This window comes from Pristiophorus japonicus, chromosome 13, assembly GCF_044704955.1.
Source record: "Pristiophorus japonicus isolate sPriJap1 chromosome 13, sPriJap1.hap1, whole genome shotgun sequence".
In the NCBI taxonomy this organism is placed as follows: domain Eukaryota; kingdom Metazoa; phylum Chordata; class Chondrichthyes; family Pristiophoridae; genus Pristiophorus; species Pristiophorus japonicus.
The window spans coordinates 120,379,083-120,403,926 of NC_091989.1; the positions used below are offsets into that span (position 1 = coordinate 120,379,083).

The 24,844-nt window shown below is 43.2% G+C and overlaps 1 long non-coding RNA gene across 1 annotated transcript in view; it reads right to left on the reverse strand.

Moving 5' to 3' along the window:
* Nucleotides 1-10,460: 10,460 nt before the first annotated feature.
* LOC139278270 (uncharacterized) overlaps nt 10,461-24,844 on the reverse strand; it is a 45,788-nt gene continuing 31,404 nt past the window's right edge. The window contains exon 2 of the long non-coding RNA XR_011596227.1: nt 10,461-10,719. This is a non-coding gene — a long non-coding RNA (uncharacterized lncRNA). The remainder of the gene's footprint in view (nt 10,720-24,844) is intronic.

The window sequence follows — 24,844 nt, forward strand, 5'->3', positions numbered from 1 at the left end:
ATCGTAAACCTAAGTTTGACAATCTCTGTTGCATTTGCAGGCTTGAGCTGATAAGTGTCAAGTAATATTCGAGGCATGCAAATGCCAAGCAATGATCATCTCCAACAGAGAGTGCCTAACCACCTCCCCATGACCTTCAATGGTATTACCATTGTTGAATTCCCCCATCAATGACATTACCATTGTCAAATCCCCCACCACCAACATCCTGGGCAATAAATGCTGGCCTTGCCAGTGATGCCCACATCCCATGAATGAATAAATTTTTAAAAAATATGTAAAGATGGGAAGTATAGCACATCAACGGCAGCAAGTACTCCACCTAAACAATTTACAATACAGAGGCTGCAATTTCAGGGTCATTAAGATATATATGATATTTGTAATCCTTGAAGTTTGCTAATACCACTATAAAAGACCACTACTTGGCAAGAATCCAATTTATATTTATTAATTTATCTTTGCAGCAATGAACAATGGACATAAATATACATCAGTGATTATATGCTCTAAGGTTGACTAAAAATTTACTTTGGGCTTATGTCCATTGTTCATTGCTGCAAAGATAAATTAATATCTTTTGACAAATCGCACGCATCCCTGGGAGAAGGGCCTTTGAGGGCAGAGATTTGGGCTATTTGCCTAACTTTTGCCCAGTGAATATCCTTCAAATTCTTAAACCTGGTGAAAGCAGGCGTAAGACCTGCTTTTACCAGCGTAAGAGTTTTAATAGATAGAAGAAATAAATATTACTTATTTTTATCTTAAAAACCCTGTCTATGAAGGCAAGTTTATTTGTAACACTATTAAAACATTTAATAAAAATCTTAAAAAAATAAATTTTTCTCAAACATTTAATTTAATGCCGTTTCTATTATTTTTTTTGAAGTGTTTTATTTATTTTTGTTTGAGTTTTATTTCATTTTAAGGGTATTCTCAGGAGCTTGGAGCTCCCATTACTATGAATGAGAATACCACATTGTGATTAGTGGTCCAGGATGCCCATACGTTCCTGGAATACATGGGTCTCTGCGCTGGGCTGCGCATTTAGGCCTCGGAGCACAGGTGTTCGTTCCTCCGGGACCACCAGGTACTTTAGTTAATAAAAATTTCGACCAGAGGCATCCGCCAGCAGGAAGCCTCCGACTGCAATTCTTGGCCCATTATGTTTAAAGAGGTCTATCTCCCAATAAACTGCCACGCTCCTGCTTAGTTAATGAGATTGTGCCAACATTCCACAAATTTACAATGGGAATATTGTTATGAAAATATCTAATTTTGCTCTCATTATAAACCTGTAACATTATCTTTGGGAAAATGTTGAGCCATTGAGCTTGGGGGTGGTGTCCACTCGGAGTGATTCCCTTTTAGGGAATATATTTATTTGCTGTAATATAAAGTTGAATTCAGTTAAAGTTGAATACTGAATCTCAGTTTGAGATGATTTTGGATCAGAATTGGAACCAAGAAGGAAGAAAATGGGAGAAGTAATACTACAACTTTCACAAATCAAATGCAAATATTAAGCGTGCCTGCCATTTTAAATATATACTCCATTGTAGGTTTTTTCTAAATATTTAAAATTTTTTGCAAGGAAAGGATACTTGAAACTTGAACAATAATTGGACAATTGATACAGCCATTTATTGGGCTCAATTTTCCCCAAAGCTTTTTTTGGGTGTACTTGAAGAGTATCTTTGGCACCCAAGTACGCCAAAAAAAAAAGTTCTAAGTTTCCCCGTTTGATTTCTTTATTTTGGCGCAACCTAACCTGTCCTTTAGTTTTGGGGGTAGAGCCTTGATCTGCGCCAAAAAGATCGGATTGTCACAGTAACCAGGGACACAATGCAGGCTGAGGATGGAAAGTGACACTTACAGCTCAGTTCGCATAGCAACTTCACAAACACATTAAAGTACATTGCAGCAACTTACCTCCATTAAATTATTAAAGCCGCCCCCCCCCCCCCAGATGCCGGTGCCGATCCCCGCCACTATTCCATGCTCCATAGCAGCCCTGGTCGAGTGATATATCGGTCCGCTCCCCTGGCCGAGTGGCCTCGCCGCCCACTCTCCCGCCCCTGGCTGAGTGGCCTCCTGGTCCGCTCCCTAGCCCTGGCCGAGTGGCCTGCCGGTCCGTTTCCCTGGCCAAGTGGCCTCCCGGTCAGCTCTCCAGCCCCTGGCCGAGTGGCCTCCCGGTCCGCTCCCCTAGCCCTGGCCGAGTGACCTGCCGGTCGGCTCCCCCGCCCTTAGCCCAGGTCAAACGGCCTCCTGGTCTGCTCCCTAGCCCAGGCCAAAAGGTCTCCCTGTCCGCTCCCCTGCACCAAGCTCAGGCCGAATGGCCTCCTCCCTCCCGGTCCCCGCACCTAACTACACAAAATAATCACAAAAGACTCCCCACCCCACCCCCCCAACCTCTCTCTCCCCCCCTCTTACACCTCCTGCGGCTGCTGTCCGGGCATCTGCTGCACTTACCTAAACTGATTTCCTTAACTCTCCAGAAGGTTTTTCTAGAGACCACATAAGCTGGCCTAAGAAGAACTGGAGTACTCTCAGCTGGCCAAACTTGCCTAAATGGGCAGAATTAGCGCGGGTGGCAGGTTACGTCCCCTTTGGCTGGAAAAAAAAAAGTTCCTAAAAATAATCGTAACTAACTGAGTTACGCTGGTGCAAATTGATCGGGGAAACTGTGGTTTTTTGACTTAGGCCAAAAAAAAGCGGCCTGTGCCCAAAAAACAGCGCAAATCACTGGGGAAAATTGAGTCCAATATTGGAGCCGAAATTGGTCGACATACCGCCACACACCGCCCGCGGACTGCCGACGTACCACCCAAAATAGCGAAATTCATCGAAAAATACCAACATACTGCCCAGCGGAAAATTCATCAGCGACATACCGTCGGGCGGTATGCATACTGTCCGCCCCTGCACACCGCCGATAAACTACCCAAAATTGCTAAATTGATGACTTACTACCGACATACCACCGACTCTGCAGACCACCCTGATAAGGGTCTTCAGTCGGCGGTTGTTGTCTGTGCAATAGCTCAATAGGCTTAGTACCGTGAACTCAATCAGGTGCGACATGACTACTTTATTCGCTCACAAAGTTAAACATGGAGGCTTTCTTTATATACAAGGGCTGCATGTGAGTGTCTGTGGCCCAATGACCTCCGATGGTCGCTCTCCCTGGTGGCAGGTAAACCCAGGCATACATACATTACAGCGGTATGCATCTTCACCTGCAAAATTTTTTTTATCCATCACCCCCCCCCCCCCCACCACCAGTCTCTTCCCCCTCCCCCCTACAGCGATCTGTTCTCTCTCTTCTCCACCCTCCCCCCCCCCCCCCCACCATAGTGATCTCGCCCCAAGAAGCTATTCCCCCCCCAGCCAAGTAGTGATCTCCCCTAAGAAGCAATCTCCCCTCAAGCGACCCCCCTCCCCCCCCCACAACATACCTGCACATCGCTCTCAGGCCGGCAATCTCTGTCGATTCTGGTCTGTGTCTCTCGGGGGGCGAAGCTTTGCAGCAGTAGGCGCGAGTGCAGAACTCGGGACCCAAAGATACCCGAGTGAAAAGGACTCACCGCCCGCACACCGCCGGTTGCACTTCACTCGGCATACTGCCGACAAAAAAACTGATGAAAATCGTGCACACTCCGCCCCAGAGATACCCGGCAGTATGAAACGACATACTGCCGAGAAATGGGCGGACGACCAATTTCAGCCCCATTGTGTTTTAATTTAAATGGTTATTTTGTGACTGATCCCCAAAATGTACAGTCATGCTTGAATAGTTGTCACATTGAAGCCAAAATAAGTTTTACTTTTGTTTCCACAATTTATCAGTAAAGTAGTTTTATTCACACACAATGATCCAACCTGGATGAAGTATTGCTGCTAATGCACCATATGTGCACAGAGATTATAAAAGGCTTAACTTGTGCCCAAAACGATTTAATTTAGGGTAGAACCATCATCTATCCAAATATTTCTCTTTCAGATATAATTTGAAGAGTACCAATTTCACCAAATTGTACAGGAGGTAAGATCAAATAGATTTTCTCATAATTACAAGTAATTTTTCCACCCTTGTCCTGGTTCCAGGTCTTACCAATAACTGAATGCCCTTCCCAGATTTTGTTCCTGATTATACTAAAGCAGCCAAAACAAATATTTGAGCCACTGAATAAGCTGTGTAAATGGGTTGGACTTACACTGGAGTTCTCCCAATCAACAACCATAATTTTGGTGGAAGATCAGTGGAAACCCTGGAGGAATTACACTTTCTCTGGGGTTTCCATTGGATCTTTTGCTGAGGTTACAGCGGTCGATCAGGAAAACAGAAGCACTGTTTTCTTTGTGGGGTCCCTGTGCAACAGTTCGGTTTGGGGCCCCTACATTTTACCATACCATAAATACTAAATACTACACACTTCTGCACATGTATGATTGTAAAAAGGCATGTTTGCAATAGATATAAAATAAATCAATTTACCACAATCCTTAAACTTGTCACTTGATCTGCTTGAGGCCTCAGACTGACTCAGGACCCAATACAATGCCACCCCAGAGAGAACCCCCATAGAAATTCATGGTGAAAATGTTGTCAAGCAATTATCTGTTGTCCAACAGTGAAGAAGCTATCTTTTTTTTAGTTAAACTGTTTCAGCTGCCAGAACCAGTGGAACTCCATCTTATCCCAAATCTCTCAGTTGCTGAAATTATATGATTTATTTTCCCCCTTTGGAATTGATGTTGAGCATTGGATCGGTGAGTAATTCCACTATGAAATGCCAAGTGGCTGAGGAACTGAGATGATTAGAATTGACTCATTTGATGACAAACTGAAGGAAGGACTTCTGTCAGTTATATTTAGATGGGCCCATGAAATAGAAATGCATTAGTTAAGTAACCCAAAGTGAAAACTCCCCTCTGTTTTCCTCTTCATGAGGCAGTATCACCCCTTTAAAGGAGCACTTTTTTTTACAATTCATTTCATTGATGTCTATCTTTGAAACTGTTTTTATTAGATAAGGGTTATCAAAGAATATGGATCTAAGACAGGTAATTGGAATTGAGGCACAGATCAGCCATGAATGGCGGAACAGGGTCGAGGGGCTGAATGGTCTACTTCTGTTCCAATGAAACCACATCTTTTGCTTTGGCTTTGCTGAATAATATATCACTGTTAAAAATAATAAATAAATCTTGTGCAACAAGTCATATTCTGTTAACATGAACATGCACTTTCCTATACTTATCGCACTTTACTGATTGTGCTTTGAAGCTTTTATGCCGACATTTTCACAAATAAGTTTTTTTCGAGGAATGCATACCTCTCTAATCTTATGCCTGCTATTGCTGCCCAGGGTTTTAGTTTTTAAAATCCAGATCCATTGTATAATTAATTGCCAACGTGGTGTTACATACTGAAAGATAGTTTGAGATGACACTTGTAGCACTTTAATTTTTTTCTCAAATTAACATTTTGGCTGTGGAGATAGTGGAGGTACCAAAGGAGCTGCACAAATACTAAGCATCTTGTTTATATCCAGAGAGACTTGTGCTGACTTGTTAGGTTCAGATTTTTCTGGTGTACCTAAAGACAAACTTGGTGAAGTTCGCAAAAGGGAATCTTCCTTATTTTCATTACCTGTATATATAAAATGTAATATATTATTATACAAATTAATGTTTGTTATCCAATGAACTCTTATTCTTTGATGACTAATAGACTAGTTGTATGTATAAAAAAACAAATTGCACATACTTGTTCTGGTTGGTTTTACTGAATACATAGGTGTGAATGAGTGAAGTTACCCTGATTATACTGTGTTCTATTTAGTGAGGCAGTTCCACACTATAAATCACTTAAGTACTCAAACTCCTGATATTTGAATGCACAAAACTACACAACTCTAATATACAACACCAAAATAAGATGCATCAGAATGAATAAGGAATCTGGTAGTGCAGTTTTGAGCCTGATGTCAGGTTAAATTAGAAAGTGTCCAAACAGCTAAGAGCCATACTAATTTACATCATAGAACAGCAAATATACTTTAATAGTATTTCAATTAATTCAAGACAATATGCTGCTTAAAATTAGTTGTCAATTTTATTTCTTTTTAAAATTAACCACTATTTCCAAAGGCAAACCATCTACCAGGAATCAGCAGTTCCAGGATTCGAAAAAGCTTTGCACCTAACACTTGCAAATATTTCACATTTCTTTGCTCTTTCTCCCCAAAAAAGCAGAGACAACCCCAGTAAATTTTGTCTAGTTTGTCTCCTGTTTTTCATGCATGATCTTTACATGGTCTACAATGCTTAAAACCAAACACAGGACGGACGGGTTAGAGTGCTAACCCAATATTCTTTTATAATCTGAAAAAAATACTTGCTTCCAATTGTTATAAACACTGATGAGCAGCTCAGCCAATAAATAAAATTAAAATGTTAAGAGTTTACATGCATGCAGCATCATACTGGAAATCAGCCACCTACTTGGAGCTGGGACATCCTGAAGCAATCTAGGGGTGCAATCACCTTTTATAACTGTGGTGTCCGGCAAAGAGGGTTTCCAGCAAAGTTTAGCAAAACTACCTGAAGTCAGCCCAGGCCTTCATACCCGATTCAGACTTTGAAGTTTGGCATGTATAAAGCTGTTTTGGCTTTGCAACAATGCCATACCTGTGGCGTATGAATGCACCACGAGAATAATGAAACTATGTTTAGAAATTGATTGGATCAAGACTTTACAGGCTATGAAAAAGCCCAGTCCTCTGAGAAAGCTGAAGACATGCTGACTGCACATGATCAAGTGAAGCTCTGATAAGTAAATCATGGAAAAAGCTATTCATATGGACAGGAACATTGTGCCAATATGAAGTAAAATTGCGGAAATCTGTATTAGTAAGAGTTGACTTACTCTTGGAAGAAAATGTTCCATTGCTGGAAATCTGAAAATCCCCTCTGAGACTTGAGCGACTAACAGAAAGATTTAATGCAATGTGAAGGAACATGTCTGCGAGGTCTAAGCTGCCAGCCAAGACCCTAATACATTACCTAAAGTATTGAACTTATCTGTGGGCCCAGAATGAGTTGAAGGCCTTCTGTTCTGTTGGGGACCACAGGATAGCAGCAGAAAGTTTTTCTGACACCCCCCTCACCCCTGCCAAAGTGCTAATGGGCCAGCAATTTCAGGTGGTGCCAGAAATAAATTGCTACTATCAGAGGTGTGAATGAAACAACTTTCACCGATTGAAGGAAAGTGTTTTTTTTTAAGCAGCTTTGAAGAGTGGGTTCTTGGACAGAAGCATTGGGAGTATTCACCAACTGGAGCCAACACAGGCTGTCTAAATCGAAATGGCATAGAACAAGAGCAGCTAAGCTTTTTGGTTTTGTGAGCCATGTTGGTACATTCTATGGAGCCTCAGGAACCATATATAATGCTGTAGAAGTGTATAACATTTAAATCAATGTTCCTATTAATTAGTTTATATCTTGAGTTATTTATACTAACATCTTGGTGTTTTATTTTCAGATTTCTTACCAGTGAGAACATTAGCACTAAAATCAGCCCTTTCCTAATCTTCAGGCCAACAAAATTGCAACAGGACAAACTGAGAGAAATGAAATAAGTGCCAGGACTTGGGGACCATATATGGTCCATGGAAAAATCAACTGCATTGTGCGTCAGGATCCTCTAAGGTGAATATATAGAGTTACAGTTCAATGTTTCATCTGAAATATATTTATACTTATTGTTGTCTTGCCCCACTAATGTTGGCAAACTTCTTTTTACACTCCTACTCTCTCATCTCTGGTTCCTTCGATGACATCCACTCCCTCCCAGGGTGAAGCAGACCACCTGCTCCTGTGTGCCTGCTAATGTCACTCTCCATCTGACACAAATGACTTGCCAGCTGATTCTTCTCTTCATCCAAGACCTGGAACACTTGGCTTCTGCCAAGTACTCCCTCCCAGACCAAGCAGTTACATTATTGACATCTGTGCCTTTGTCTCTCAGTTCAACTACCCCATCCTCCCAACTGATTAGATAGCCTGGATGTGAATGGCAGAGAAAGCAAGGTTTTTTTTTTAAAGTGAGGAAACTTTTTAAATCATCAAATGAAGTGAACTATGCATTTGCAAGGTGTGGATTACCTGCTGTTTGAGCTGCTTGATGGCTCGGGACAGGTACTTTTGTTTTATTTTCACTAATATTTTCTTGTATAGTCTGTTCTTTCTTATCATTCTCAGCAGCAGTAAGTATGTTAAATTCTGGGTTATCAAAATTGATGTACTGGTACAACATTCTCCGTTGTTTCCCTGCAGACACTACAAAACAAAGAATAATGCACAAGAAGCAAACCAAAAAGCACAAAGTAGAGTTTGAAATGAGCAAAAGTTAAATATGATCTTAAGGGCTATCATCTTATATTAAGAATCTTGGAACCACTTGGGCTAATAGAAACTTTGTTGAATAACAGCAGATAATGTGTCGATAGCTAAACCTTTATCGTGCAAGCTCTGAAAGAAATGCTCTCAGATTAATCATTAGCAAAACCCACTTTCTGTAAAATTAAACCTCTGATCAGAATTATTTTGTTAATTCCACAGAGTTTGTAATGTTGAGATTATACAGGTACTGTATAAAGTCGTACTACATAAAGTACAAAAAAAGACTTGCATTTATATAGCACCTTTCACAACTTCAGGATGTCTCAAAGCACTTTACATCCAATAAAGAACTTTTGAAATGTAGTCATTGTTGTAATGTAGGAAACACAGCAGCCAATATGCGCACAGCAAGGTCCCACAAACAGCAACGAGATAATGACCAGATAATTTTTTTTGTGATGTTGGTTGAGGGGTAAATATTGGCCAGGACACCAGGGGGAAAGGATAATATGTAGATTTTTGTTTTAATAAGGAAGCATAAATATTTAGTACTGCTTATCTAACATCCAGGCTTGGATTAACTGCAATTTCCTCCAGTTAAATATCAGGTAGACTGAAGCTATCGTCTAGGGCCCTTGCTACAAGCTCCTTATCCTTGCCACCAATTCCATCTCCCTCTCCGGCCCTGATCTCTGGCTGAACTAAATTGTTCACAACCTTGGTATCCTTTCAACCCCAAGCTGAGCTTCTAACCCAATAACCACTCCATCCTCAAGACCGCCTACTTCCGCCAGCGTAACCATGCCCACCTCCACCTTACTTCAGTCATCTGCTGCTGAAACCCTCATCCATGCCTTTGTCAGTTCCAGACTCGACTATTCCAATGCTCTCTGGCCATCCTCCCATCTTCCATAAACTTCAACTCATCCAAAATTGTGTTGCACATATCCTAACAAACATCAAGTCCATGTTTGCCTATCACTCATGCTGCCCTCACTGACCTACATTGTCTCTTGGTTCCCTTCCGCCTCTAATTTACAATTCTCATCCTCATGTTTAAATCCATTCATGGTCTTTATCCCTATGTCTGTAACCTCCTCCAGCCCTATAAACCACCCACCCCCCCACCTCTCTAAATCTCTGCTCCCCCAACTCTGGCCTTTCGTGCATTCTTCCATCCGCCCCCAGCTCCCTCCCCTCCACTTCTTTGCTTTCCTCTCTTCTTGTGACCCTCCTTAAAACCTAACTCTCTCACCAATATTGGGTCACCTTTACTAATATCTCCTTCTTTGGCTCTGAACCATTTTTGTCTGATTACCACTCAGAAATGCCTGGGAACATGTTTCTGTGTTAAAGGTGCTATATAAATGTGTTGTTGTAAAGCCTGTCTCCCCTTCTTAATGGAAACATTTCTAGATTCACTAAATCTTGAGCAATATTTTGCAACTTGTGCAATTAAAAATAATAAATATTTATTTCAATCCTTCACACTGAGATTTCACATCTTTAATTTTTACTCTTCTGTAAAATTTAAATAATTCAAAAATGTTCTCTCTTCTGTCAGCCTATTATTGACACAACTAATCACGGTAAATCTGACAGTGACATCACACTTGGGGATCCCTAGGTCAGGTACAGTATGACCAGAGACACAATAAATATGCCACCAATGTACCATAAACCAACTTCTGAAGATGTGTCCACTTCTGACATCAGCTATCTTTATAGCCCTCAAGTGAAATTGCTAATTTATTGTTAATTTGTGCTGAACTGTGGAGAGTCTTGTGTTGTTGACTTGAGTTCAGTAAGGATTGGGAGCAGTTCCCAAGCTCATTTAACTTGGGATGCTTACACTGGCAGAAAAAAAAATGTTCATCCCATCATTCTGAATTGATTCTAACCAGAAATTAAGTGACAGTGTTAATTGCATTGCCCTGTCTCCCAAATACCTAGTTTGCTTATAGATCCATGTTGGTAAATTACTGCTGCTTTTGTAAATCAAAAAAAGCTTGTTTAGAGATTTTAAAAAGCTCAGTACAATAAGTCTGATATTCATGAATGCATAATGTTTGTTTATTTGTCTTACATATTTTGCTGTTGTTTTCTAGAGTTATGGTAGAGATTTTTGGAGAGACTGTTGTATTATTTAGCACTACCATCCCATCATTGCGTCGCTTTTTCTTAAGGGCTTTCTTCTGCTGTAAAGCAACTGCTGAAAGATCTGTTTTACTGCTATCACTCTCAATGTCTTTATATGAGTGTTCTTTTGTGAAGTCTGGATGTTGAAAAATATGCATTTCCACGCTGGCCCTAGAGATACAGAAAAAAAAGTTTATCAACCGAGTTATTATTAAATTGAAGATATCTGATGGCAAATCATTAAATACAGAATCCATGCCATGAATGAGGGTAACAAGTAACTCAACTGCTATGAGCAAGTGAGTTGTGCAAGTCCAACGTACACATGCAATAAGTTCCACATTCCATGAGTATTGTTTATAACAAACAAGTGGTATAAAATCAGAACATATTGTTACTATATTAATCTAGGTTGTTAATGCAGAATGGGTTATTACACCATTTTATGTCTAGTCCATTTAATCTCTTTCCAGAAATGTTATTACACATCTGGGAAATCCAATTGGGTGGAAATAAAGTAACAATTCATGCATCGTAACAACTCCAACAGTCGTACTTTAATAAACTCTTATGGAAGGTGTTCAAATTCACAGCTCTCTGATTTTTTTTTGGTGCTCCAAATATTATTCAAAATATTGAAAAATGTTAGTGATGGTGGCATACAAACTTATTGGTAACCATTGGGTCAGAATGCACACTGCACGATTATTTTGTGAGTTAAACATTTACAGTGAATCACAAAGTTAGAAACCTAGGCAAATTGTATAGTCTGGGATCTTGGGAAATTAGTCCTAAATCATGTACTGGAATACATAATGCAAATGAAGCTTCTGAATATCAAAAATACATTAAATGATCCATAGACCCACCTGATTGATAGAAAAAGGTTACTTCCCTTTCTCTTTTGGTGATGCATACCAAATCATCAGTAATAGTTGCAGTTGTGAGATTCAAATCTCATTAACATTTTTGATATTTGAGATGAAACAAATAATTTAGAGCTAAAACTGACCATCGGAAAATAAATGATTTTGGAAAAAGCATATAGCAGAAAAAGTAACAGTATAGTTACTAAATTACAGTATAAAGGTATGCAGAAATTATGTTCCTATAGCTATTGATAGCATAGCTGATGTGACTGCCTGTGAAATCTGTGGACTGCATATACCAGCAAAAGGTGGGATTTTGATCAATGTTAAATATCCTTAGTTACTAGGTAACTTAGGATTAATTTCAGCTAAGAAACCAGGATGGTTCAGGACCAATTCTTACAATTGGTAACAACTCTCCTCTCAGCAAGAGGCATGATTCTAGCGGTAGTATAAACCACCACCTAGTGGCCTGGCTGAGAATTTCATCACAACTGAGGCCTAGGCATTCACTGTATGGAGGGGAACCCAGATTACCACAGTGCTGCAATTCTCCAGTGTAAACAATTTATTTTCTTTTTTTCTTGAGGTTAGAAAATGCCCTTTGTTTCTATAAAAGCAAAATACTGCAGATGCTAGAAATCTGGAATAAAAACAGAAAATGCTGGAAACATTCAGCACGTCAGACATCATCGGTGGAAAGAGAAACGGGGCTAGAAATTGGCCAAATGGCGCTATTGCCGTTTTTTGGTGCTAATCGCGTATAGTGTCATTTTTTTAGTGCTCAAATAGTGTCAAAAAATAAACGTGCAAAATTGGCTAAACGTTTTTTGGCGACCGCTATAGTTTTTTTGTGCGCTGAAACTCAATTTCCCGGCAGTAAAAGAAACACCTGTTGTGCGCAAACCCCCGTTTTTTTTCTCCCGATCTTTCTGGCACATTCCAGGTCACGTGCAGGGTGCGCTCACGCATGCGCAGTACACCCAGGGCTGAATCAGCCATTTTTGAGAGGGGATTTAAAGATCTGCAAACTTCAGCACAGGTCAGAAACAGTTAATCAAAAATCCAAAATGCCGGGTGTTTCAGCAAGGAAGAGGGCCAGGAACTTCACTCAAGATGCAAATGAGGCCCTGATCACTGCCGTAGAAGGCAGATGGGGGGGAGATCTCGAGGAAGGGTCGTGGAAAACTAAACCCATCTGGAAAAGTGTGGCTGAGCAGGTTTCCTCAGTGAAAAACAGGAAGCGGTCCAGCAAAACTTGTTCCACTCGCCCACCTTGAAAGTCGCGTGGCAGGTCTAAAGGGTGCCTCGCAGAGATCGACTACCCATGGGGGTGCTGACCCCACGTTGGAGAGCGAGGGTAAGTCCTGCAAAATCCACGGTCTGGGTTGGCCCACGCAGACACTAACCACTTCAGTTGCAGCCACCAGTTCATCAGATGAAGACACCACATTCTGTAGTTATCCAGCATCCGAGGCCCCGGGTCCCAGTGAGTTGCAGCAAAGCCGGATGCCGCCTGGGAGGAGGCTGTGTCACCAAAGCCGCTCTGCCGAAAGGCAGGCAGACAAGCAACTGGATTTGGTGAGACTGCCTGGGGAGAGCATCCAGCTCAGCCAACAGCTCCTTGGGGTCATGGGTGCGATCTCCGCAAACATTGTATCACTATCTACGGACATAAGGGAGGGTTTTTCGCAGCTTGTAGTTGCAACAAGGCAGACCACCAAGGCTGTCAATGCCCAGCGGCAGTTGATGGTCTCGACTCATGGCACTCCAGTCCCCAGTGTCATGCCACCCAGACTGACAGCACCGGTGAGCAACAGCAACAGCCTCGCCTCTCAGAAGCTGGGCCTTCCACAGCCCCAGCTTCTCCAGGGGGTCCAATGGCGTCTCCTACATCTCTTCCCCCAACAACAGCAGCACCCTGTGCGTGTTGCTGCAAAACATCTTGGACCCAATGTGGGTAGGGGCAAGGGCAACAATTGAAGGGGGTGGGGGGGGGGGGGGTTAAAACGAGGGGGTACAGGTGGCTGCAGCTAAAGGATGTTGGGTGCAGGGTTAAAAACAGAAAATGCTGGAAATCTCAGGGTCAGGCAGCATCGGTGGAGAGAAAGCAGAGTTAATGTTTCGGGTCGATGATCCTTCGGCAGACTGGAGAGTGTTCGGAAAGAACGGATTCTTAACAAGCACTGAAAGGGGATGGGGAAGAAAGAACAAAAGGGAAGGTTTGTGATAGGTTGGAAATCAGGAGAGATTGGAGAGACAAAAAGGGATGATGGCCAAAGATTGGCAGTGGCTACACAATGAAATTGCTGAATTCAATATTGAGTCCAAAGGGCTGCAAGTGTCTAAACGAAAGATGAGATGCTGTTCCTCGAGCTTGCGTTGAGCTTCGTTGGAACAGTGTAGGAGACCGAAGACGGAGAGGTTAGAGTGGGAATGGAGTGGAGAATTAAAGCAACAGGCGACCGGAAGCTCAGGATCACACTTGCGGACTGAACGGAGGTGCTCTGCAAAGCGGTCACCCAATCTACGCTTGGTCTCCCCATTATTGAGGAGACCACATCGTGAGCAGCGAATACAGTATACTAAATTGAAAGAAGTACAAGTAAATCGGCTGTTTCACTTGGAAGGAGTATTTGGGGCCCTGGATAGTGGGAAGGGAGGAGGTAAAAGGGCAGGTGTTGCATCTCCTGTGCTTGCATGGAAAGGTGCCGTGGGAAGGGGAGGGGGTGATGGGGGTGACTGCGGAATGGACCAGGGTGTCGCGGAGGGAGTGGTCCCTTCGGAATGTTGAGAGGGGAGGGGAGGGGAAGGTGGGATCATGCTGGAGGTGGCAGAAATGGTGGAGGATGATCTGTTGAACGTTGAGTCTGGTGGGGTGAATGGTGAGGACAAGGGTAACCCTGTCATGGTTCTGAGAGGGAGGGGAAGGGGTGAGAGCAGAGGTGCGGAAAATAGAAGGGACACGGTCGAGGGCCATGTTAACCATGGCGGAGGGGAATCCTTTGTTGAAAAAGGAAAACATATCAGAGGTACTAGTGTAAAAGGTGGCATCGTCAGAGCAGATGCGACAGGGACTGAGAAATTGGGAGAATGGAATGGAGTCCTTACAGGATGCGGGGTGGGAGGAAGTGTAGTCCAGGTAGCTGTGGGAGTCAGTGGGCTTATAGTGGATTCTGGTCGAAAGCCTATCCCCAGAGATTGAGACAGAGAAGTCGAGGCAGGGAAGGGAAGGGAAGAATCGGAGATGAACCATGTGAAGATGAGTAAAGGGTGCTAATTGGATGCAAAGTTAATGAAATTTTCAAGTTCAGGGCGAGAGCAGGAAACGGCACTTATACAGTCATCAATGTACTGGAGAAAGAGGTGAGAGAGGGGACCTGGAACAAAGAATGTTCCACATAGCCCAGCAAAAGGCAGGCATAGCTAGGACCCATGTGGGTTCCCATAGCAACACCTTTAATTTGGAGGAAGTGAGTGGAGTTAAAAGGGGTTGAAGTTGTTCAATGTGAGAACAAGTTCAGCCAGGCAAAGGAGGGTGATGGTGGATGGGGACAGGTTGGGCCTCTGCTTGAGGAAGAAGCGGAGCCCCCTCAGGCCATCCTAGTGGAAGATGGAAGTGTAGGGGGATTGGATGTCCATAGTGAAAAGGAGATGGTTGGGGCCGGGAAACTGTTAGTGACGGAGGGTGTCAGAGGAGTCGTGGATGTAGGTGGGAAGAGAGGGGAGAAAAAATAGAGTCGAGATGGGAAGAAATACGTTCTGTGGGGCAAGAACAGGCTGAAACAATGGGTCCTGCTTGTGGATCTTGGGAAGGAGGTAGAAGCAGGCTGTGCGGGGTTGGGGAACTATGAGGTTGATGGCTGTAGAGGGAAGATCTCTAGAGGAGATGACATCAGTGACGGTCTGGGAAATTATGGCTTAAAGTTCAGTAGCGGGGTCATGGTCCAGGGGGAGGTGGGAGGAGATGTCAGTTGGCGATCAGCCTCTGCAAGGTAGAGTCGGTTCGCCAAACGACAACAGCACCACCCTTGTCAGCAGATTTGATGACAAGGTTAGGGTTGGATCTGAGTGAGTGGAGTGCTGCAAGTTCAAAGGGAGGTAGGTTTGAGTGAGTGAGGGGAGCAGAGAAATTGAGATGGCCGACGTTCCGTCGGCAGTTTGCAATGAGGAAGTCTTAAGAGGGTAAGAGGCCAGAGGGAGGGATCTAGGTAGAGCGAGAATTCAGCAAACGGGTCAGCTGTGCAGGGGGAAGACTCCTGGTTGAAGGTGGGCACGGAGACGAAGGCGGCAGAAAGAGAGCTCAGCATCATGCCGAGCTCGAAATTCATTGAGGTGGGGGCGTAAGGGGATGAAGCTCAGACCTTTGCTGAGGACTGATCGTTCAGGGTCAGAGAGGGAAAGGTCAGAGGGGATAGTGAAAACACGGCAGGGGGTGAGATTGGAAGAAGAGATGGGATCAGAGGGAAGTGTGAGGGAAGAAGGTTCCAGTGGGGCGTTGGTGTCCAAGAGTTGTTGAAGTTTACGATCCTTGACACCTGAAAGGAAGGAAACATTTTTTTGGTTAAAGCACCGGATGAGGCGAAGGATGAAATGGAACTGCAGACCAGGACAGCTTAGAGATAGTGAGTTGGTGCTGCTGAAGAGAGGTAGAGAGTATGGCGGCACATTCAACAATTTCAGGCCAATCTTTGGCTTCCCCCCCCCCCCCCCTCCCCCCCCACCGAGTCTGTTTCTTTTTCTCTCCTTATCTCTAATGGCAGCTGGTCATTATCCCACCATTCACACCCTATCTTGACTAACGTTTTTCTAACTCTTGGCATTATCATTTGAATTTGGTCCATCATCCCTTTTTGTCTCTCCAATCTCTCTTGATTTTCAACCTATCACAGACCTTCCCTTTTGTCCTTTCTTGCCCTCCCCCTTTCAGTGCTTGTTAAGAATCCGTTCTTTCCGAACACTTTCCAGTCTGACGAAGGATCATCGACCCGAAATGTTAACTCTGCTTTCATAGAAACATAGAAACATGGAAAATAGGTGCAGGAGTAGGCCATTCGGCCCTTCTAGCCTGCACCACCATTCAATGAGTTCATGGCTGAACATGCAACTTCAGTATCCCATTCCTGCTTTCTCACCATACCCCTTGATCCCCCTAGTAGTAAGGACTTCATCTAACTCCTTTTTGAATATATTTAGTGAATTGGCCTCAACAACTTTCTGTGGTAGAGAATTCCACAGGTTCACCACTCTCTGGGTGAAGAAGTTCCTCCTCATCTCGGTCCTAAATGGCTTACCCCTTATCCTTAGACTGTGTCCCCTGGTTCTGGACTTCCCCAACATTGGGAACATTCTTCCTGCATCTAACCTGTCTAACCCTGTCAGAATTTTAAACATTTCTATGAGGTCCCCTCTCATTCTTCTGAACTCCAGTGAATACAAGCCCAGTTGATCCAGTCTTTCTTGATAGGTCAGTCCCGCCATCCCGGGAATCAGTCTAGTGAACCTTCGCTGCACTCCCTCAATAGCAAGAATGTCCTTCCTCATGTTAGGAGACCAAAACTGCACAATACTCCATGTGTGGCCTCACCAAGGCCCTGTACAACTGTAGCAACACCTCCCTGCCCCTGTACTCAAATCCCCTCGCTATGAAGGCCAACATGCCATTTGCTTTCTTAACCGCCTGCTGTACCTGCATGCCAACCTTCAATGACTGATGTACCATGACACCCAGGTCTCTTTGCACCTCCCCTTTTCCTAATCTGTCACCATTCAGATAATAGTCTGTCTCTCTGTTTTTACCACCAAAGTGGATAACCTCACATTTATCCACATTATACTTCATCTGCCATGCATTTGCCCACTCACCTAACCTATCCAAGTCGCTCTGCAGCCTCATAGCATCCTCCTCGGAGCTCACACTGCCACCCAACTTAGTGTCATCCGCAAATTTGGAGATACTACATTTAATCCCCTCATCTAAATCATTAATGTACAGTGTAAACAGCTGGGGCCCCAGCACAGAACCTTGCGGTACCTCACTAGTCACTGCCTGCCATTCTGAAAAGTACCCATTTACTCCTACTCTTTGCTTCCTGTCTGACAACCAGTTCTCAATCCATGTCAGCACACTACCCCCAATCCCATGTGCTTTAACTTTGCACATTAATCTCTTATGTGGGACCTTGTCGAAAGTCTTCTGAAAGTCCAAATATATCACATCAACTGGTTCTCCCTTGTCCACTCTACTGGAAACATCCTCAAAAAATTCCAGAAGATTTATCAAGCATAATTTCCCTTTCACAAATCCATGTTGACTTGGACCTATCATATCACCTCTTTCCAAATGCACTGCTATGACATCCTTAATAATTGATTCCATCATTTTACCCACTACCGATGTCAGGCTGACCGGTCTATAATTCCCTGTTATCGCTCTCCCTCCTTTTTTAAAGAGTGGGGTTACATTGGCTACCCCCCACTTCATAGGAACTGATCCCGAGTCAATGGAATGTTTGAAAATGACTGTCAATGCATCCACTATTTCCAAGGCCACCTCCTTAAGTACTCTGGGATGCAGTCCATCAGGCCCTGGGGATTTATCGGCCTTCAATCCCATCAAATTCCCCAACACAATTTCCCGACTAATAAGGATTTCCCTCAGTTCCTCCTCCTTACTAGACCCTCCGACCCCTTTTATATCCGGAAGGTTGTTTGTGTCCTCCTTAGTGAATACCGAACCAAAGTACTTGTTCAATTGGTCCGCCATTTCTTTGTTCCCCGTTATGACTTCCCCTGATTCTGACTGCAGGGGACCTACGTTTGTCTTTACTAACCTTTTTCTCTTTACATATCTATAGAAACTTTTGCAATCCGTCTTAATGTTCCCTGCAAGCTTCTTCTCGTAGTCCATTTTCCCTGCCCTAATCAAACCCTTTGTCCTCCTTTGCTGAGTTCTAAATTTCTCCCAGTCCCCGGGTTCGCTGCTATTTCTGGCCAATTTGTATGCCACTTCCTTGGCTTTAATACTGTCCCTGATTTCCCTTGATAGCCATGGTTGAGCCACCTTCCCTTTTTTATTTTTATGCCAGACAGGAATGTACAATTGTTGTAGTTCATCCATACGGTCTCTAAATGTCTGCCATTGCCCATCCACTGTCAACCCCTTAAGTATCATTCGCCAATCTATCCTAGCCAATTCACGCCTCATACCTTCAAAGTTACCCTTCTTTAAGTTCTGGACCATGGTCTCTGAATTAACTGTTTCATTCTCCATCCTAATGCAGAATTCTACCATATTATGGTCACTCTTCCCCAAGGGGCCTCGCACAATGAGATTGCTAATTAATCCTCTCTCATTACACAACACCCAGTCTAAGATGTCCTCCCCCCTAGTTGATTCCTCGACATATTGGTCTAAAAAACCATCCCTTATGCACTCCAGGAAATCCTCCTCCACCGTATTGCTTCCAGTTTGGTTAGCCCAATCTATGTGCATATTAAAGTCACCCATTATAACTGCTGCACCTTTATTGCGTGCACCCCTAATTTCCTGTTTGATGCCCTCCCCCACATCACTACTACTGTTTGGAGGTCTGTACACAACTCCCACTAACGTTTTTTGCCCTTTGGTGTTCTGCAGCTCTACCCATATAGATTCCACATCATCCAAGCTAATGTCCTTCCGAACTATTGCCTTAATTTCCTCCTTAACCAGCAATGCTACCCCACCTCCTTTTCCTTTTATTCTATCTTTCCTGAATGTTGAATACCCCTGGATGTTGAGTTCCCAGCCCTGATCATCCTGGAGCCACGTCGCCGTAATCCCAATCACATCATATTTGTTAACATCTATTTGCACAGTTAATTCATCCACCTTATTGCGGATACTCCTTGCATTAAGACACAAAGCCTTCAGGCTTGTTTTTTTAACACCCTTTGTCCTTTTAGAATTGTGCTGTACAGTGGCCCTTTTTGTTCTTTGCCTTGGGTTTCTCTGCCCTCCACTTTTCCTCATCTCCTTTCTGTCTTTTGCTTTTGTCTCATTTTTGTTTCCCTCTGTCTCCCTGCATTGGTTCTCATCCCTCTGCCATATTAGTTTAACTCCTCCCCAACAGATGCTGCTTGACCCACTGAGATTTCCAGCATTTTCTGTTTTTATTCCAGATTCCAGCATCCGCAGTATTTTGCTTTTGTATTAGCTGCAGGGTGGTTGTTTTGTTGTTGTTTTGCTGTTATTTAAGTAAAGTTTACATTTCAAAAGTTTTAACATTCAAAAATGTTATTGAAGTTACTAAATTAATGTTTACAAAGTTTCATTAATATACAACTGTAAAATGTTTAATAAATTTAAATTAATTTTTTCACCTCAACCAAACTTGTGCAGTGTCTCATTTGAAGGGTAACAGGAGGAAATAGTCAACAGGAGGAAATAGTCAACAGCCTTCAAGCAAAGCGTTGCATTATCAGCTGCTAACGTAAGTTGCACGAGGCCTCCTCCTGTTGTCGGTGTGGTGGTGACATGGCTTCCTCGTCCTACTACTCCTTCTCCTTCCACCTACCCCCCCCCCCCCTGTTCTCTCCTGAGGTGGTTCTGCAATCCCCAGTGGCAAATCCTGTCCCCTCATGATGTAGCATGCAGCACACCACAATGAACTCAGCGACCTGCTCAGGATAGTATTGCAGGGAGCCTCCAGAGTGGTCCAAGCATCGGAAGCGCTGCTTCAGCACTCCAATTGTCTTCTTGACAATGCTGCGTGTGGCTATATGGCTGTTATTGTAGTGATGCTCGGCTTCTGTTTGAGGGTTGCGGAGGAGGGTCATGAGCCAGGTGGCGAGCCCGTAAACTTTGTCCCCCAGCATCCAGCTCTGGCCTTCTGGCTGATGCTCAAACAGCTGAGAGACAGTGCTCTCACGCAAGATGAAAGCATCATGGATGCTCCCTGGAAATTGTGCATTTACTGCCATGATACACTGAGTGTGGTCGCAGACTATCTGTACGTTCAGCGAGTGGAATCTCTTTGAGTTTCGGTGAACCTCTAGATCCTCAAAAGGTGCTCGCAGGGCAATGTGCATACATACAGTCAATGGCAGCCTGTACCTTGGAGAATACAGCAATTCGTGCACAGCCTAGACCTCTCTCATTCTGTGCCTCCAGTCATTGGTAAATTTATGAAGTCCTTGTGCGTGCATACAGTGCAATAGTTACCTGGCAAATGCAGCGATATGTAGCGAACTGTGAGATGGAACATATGTCCCCTGCTGATCCCTGAAAGGAGCCGTAGGCATAGAAGGCAAGTGCCGCAGTCACCTTCACCTCGACAGGCAGTGCAGTCCTCCTCACGCTTGTAGGCTGTATGTCTGCCTTTATGAGTTGGCATATCTCTGTGACCACCTCTTTTCAAAAGCGCAGCCTTCTAGTGCACTGTGCCTCAGACAGGTGCAGGTATGAGCGCTGTTCCCTGAAAACTTGTGGGGGAGGGGGGGGGCGGTAAGGCCTCCTCCCCATAAGTCTGCGAGCTCTTTGATTATGTTGATAATGCTGTTCAATAAGCCTTCTTCCAGAAGTCTGCTCCATAGAAAAAGCAGCCAAAAATAATGGCAGAGATAGCATAGGCCCCATTCTTTTTAATGTCCTTAAAAATGAAGTATAAACTCAAAAAAACGCTGACGCTTTCATTCACTGAACTGTAGCTCCGATTTTCAAGATGGCGCCATTAGCACCGGTTTCATTGTGAATCCGACCTGGTAAGACTTGCATTTTTTGGGCATTTTTTTTTTCACGGTATTTAAAAATGGCGGTATCTGAGCTTTTGACACCCAGTGACATCACAAAAATGGTCCAAAAAAAGGGCGAACGGTATTTTTTACCGTTGGCAGGAAACCGCTGGCCAATTTTGAAAAATGATCGTAAATTATTTTAATGCCAAAAAACACTTTTACCGCGAAAAAATGGCGGTAAAACAGGCGCAAACCTGGCCAATTTCCAGCCCACACAGCAACATTCTTATCGACAAATAGAATTGTGGTCCATAATGCAGCAGACAGCACTACCAACATTGGTGTAATGCCACTGCTGACTTCCTGGTCCTACATTGGAGTGGGAATCAGCAAACAGAGGGAAAGCACTTCCCGACAGCGGGGGAAAATCAAGATAGAGTTATCATTGGGCTGTTCTCACATAACTCCTAATCAGAATAGCAAGAGCAGAACCCTGGCAACAATTTACCTCCTATCTTCTTTACCACAGAAGTTGTATGGCTGAAAGATAAGAAGAAATAACAGGGTCGTGGAGAGAAAGTAACATTGAAATGAAAAGTTCCTTTGAAAGGTCATCGACCTGAAACATTAACTCTGTAAAGTGTACATTTAGTTTTGTAGATGAATTCCTTGTAATTATTAGATGCTTTTAATATAAATATATGTACAGATATATATATTGCTGTTCTTATTTTAACTATTTTTGTAGCAAGTTTAATGTGGAATTAAAATATTTTTGGTGCTTCAATCCAAATAAGTTTGACACTGTTGTCTAACAGAAATTACATTTTATTTGGTAATGGGAATTCCTGGTTGGAGTTTGTTTATCTTGCTCTACTTTTAGATCTATCTAAACTGCACACTATTGTATTGCTGAGAGTGCAGAAAATCAGGCACACTTTTTCCAATGTCACTATGGCTAGCTACCAGTAGATACAGAAGAACAGAAAGTGATTCCCCTTTACTCTTTGTAGGAAAGTGTAAAATTATTGGTCAATGTCTCCTGATATTTTATTTTCCCCAAATCTCTCCTCTTATTGCCTGAGGGTGGATTCTTGGCCGGTAGGTTCCATGAGTACCAGCAATCGTCTGGAACCTGGGCAGTCATTCTCCATGTGAGTCAAGGCAGTTGTTTTGGCTGGCTTTTCAACCATAGTAGATATCCAGTGGAGCCTGATCTTACCTTCACATGATATTCACACACACTTACTTTCCAGCAGGGGTTGCTGGATAATAATCTGGAGCAGACATACTAGTTGATTTTTCCTTGAATCTGGAAATTTTTGGTTTTATGACCAATTATGATTTTGAGGCCATGACTATCAACTTGCCGTAATAGAAGCATTGGCACAACATTGTCTGCAATTAAGCTGTTGCATGACCCATATATTCATCAACAAGCTGCACCAGCATACCACTTGCACTGCTGAAACTTTCTGTCATGTATGAATTTTAAAAATGCATTTTTATAATAAGCTTTACTATATGGCTTAAAGCGGAAACATTTTGTTAGCAGATATTATAGTAACACTATTTTATGAACGTGTATTGCAGTTTACTGGATCTTATATCCATTCCAGGAAAATGGTCTAGGTCTGGAAACTAATAGAAATTGTATACTGTAAAGTAATTTTTCTAATACAATTATTTTTTAACATTTTAAATGTGAGCATTTTCTTCAGGTTTAACTGATAAATTATGAGAATTATGACAGCAGAAGGCAAGCCTAAATCATGCTGCATCTGATCAATTGTGTGCAGAAATTGAGTATAAAACAAATAATGTAGATAATATATATTGCAATTTATGTGCTTTGTGTGCATACTGTGCTCTTTTTCTACTTAAAAGTGTAACCATAATGCAGTTAGGAACAAATAGCTCACTGGGTGATAGCCAGGAAAATGTGCTGCAGCAAAGACTTCAGCTGAGAAAATGTCAAAGTTAATTAAATTTAAATATATGTATATTGTATATATTTATAATATGCTAGCACATTTGTAGCTCTTGCTTCAAATGCCACACAGTTCTACACTGTGCAAGAGGCTCTGGAGAATACACCATAATAACCTCCAAAAGCACAATAGTTTTATAATGTAATTATTATGCTTTTCTCAGAAGACATTTCTGATGGTGGTTGTATGATCTGTTTTTAATATATCTTTCCTTTTGAGATTTATTTATATTATCTTGAAAATTAATATTACTATATTAATACAGCAATTTTGAGAAATATTTTAATAACAATACTGTTGTGTATGGAGAAAGAGTCAGACTGAACACTGTGAGCTCAAAGTGTGACCTTAGTCTTTTATTGCAAGTCTCCAGAGTGCCTCTCCAACCTGTGAAGCCTTCTTAAATACCTGTGGTCCCAAGGGATTATGGGATCCCTTGGGACTCCAGGGAATGAGCCTTCTGGTGGCTGTACAGAGTAAATACAAGTACACATATATAACAACATTCCCCCCCAAAGTCAATAGTGTAACTATTTACAATTTGAGTCAATCTGGGGCCCTTCTTGCCCTGGTTGATCGTCTCGGTGTGAAAGCTGGTATTGTTGAATCATTTGTTGGGCCCTTGCTGGGCTGCTGTGCAGCTGGCCTTGCTGGGCTGCCTGGTGTGTTGGGCCCTGCAGGGCTGCTGTGGATGATGGGTTCTGCTTCGTGGTCAACCGTGGTGTCGGTTGCCACTGGTGTGTGTGTTGGGGGATCAAAAAAGGTAGGGTCCAAGATGGGTTGCTCAGGGTAGTCCGTGAATCTGAATTTGATTTAGTCCAAGTGTTTCCGGTGAATGAGTCCATTTGAAAGTTTGACCCATAACACCCTGCTCCCCTCTTTGGCCACGACATGCCGGGAAGCCACTTGGGACTTTGTCCACAATTTAATACAAATACAGGATCATTGACTTCAATCTCGCGTGACACATTTGCGCTATCATGGTATGCACTTTGTTGAAGCCGCCTGCTCTCTTCCTGTTCATGTAGATCAGGGTGAACTAACGAGAGCCTTGTGTTAAGTGCTCTTTTCATGAGCAGTTCAGCAGATGGAATCCCAGTGAGTGAGTGTGGTCTCGTGCGGTAGCTAAGCAGGACTTGGGATAGGCGAGTCTGCAGTGAGCCTTCAGTTACTCTCTTCAAGCCTTGCTTAATGGTTTGTACTGCTCTCTCTGCCTGACCATTAGACGCTGTTTAAAATGGGGCAGATGTGACATGTTTGATCCCGTTACGGGTCATGAATTCTTTAAACTCAGCACTGGTAAAACATGGCCTGTTGTCGCTCACCAGGACATCGGGTAAGCCATGAGTGGCAAACATGGCCCGCAGGCTTTCAGTGGTGGCAGCGGACGAGCTAGCCGACATTATCTCACATTCAATCCACTTGGAGTACGCGTCTACAACCACAAGGAACATTTTACCCAAAAACGGGCCTGCATAGTCGACGTGTACCCTAGACCACGGTTTGGAGGGCCAAGACCATAAACTTAGCAGCGCCTCCCTGGGTACATTGCTTAACTGTGAGCATGTATTACATCTGTGAACGCAGGACTCTAAGTCCGCATCGATACCGGGCTATCACACGTGGGATCTAGCTATCGCTTTCATTATTACGATGCCTGGGTGGGTACTGTGGAAGTCATTGATGAAGGTGTCTCTGCCCTTCTTGGGGACCACTACT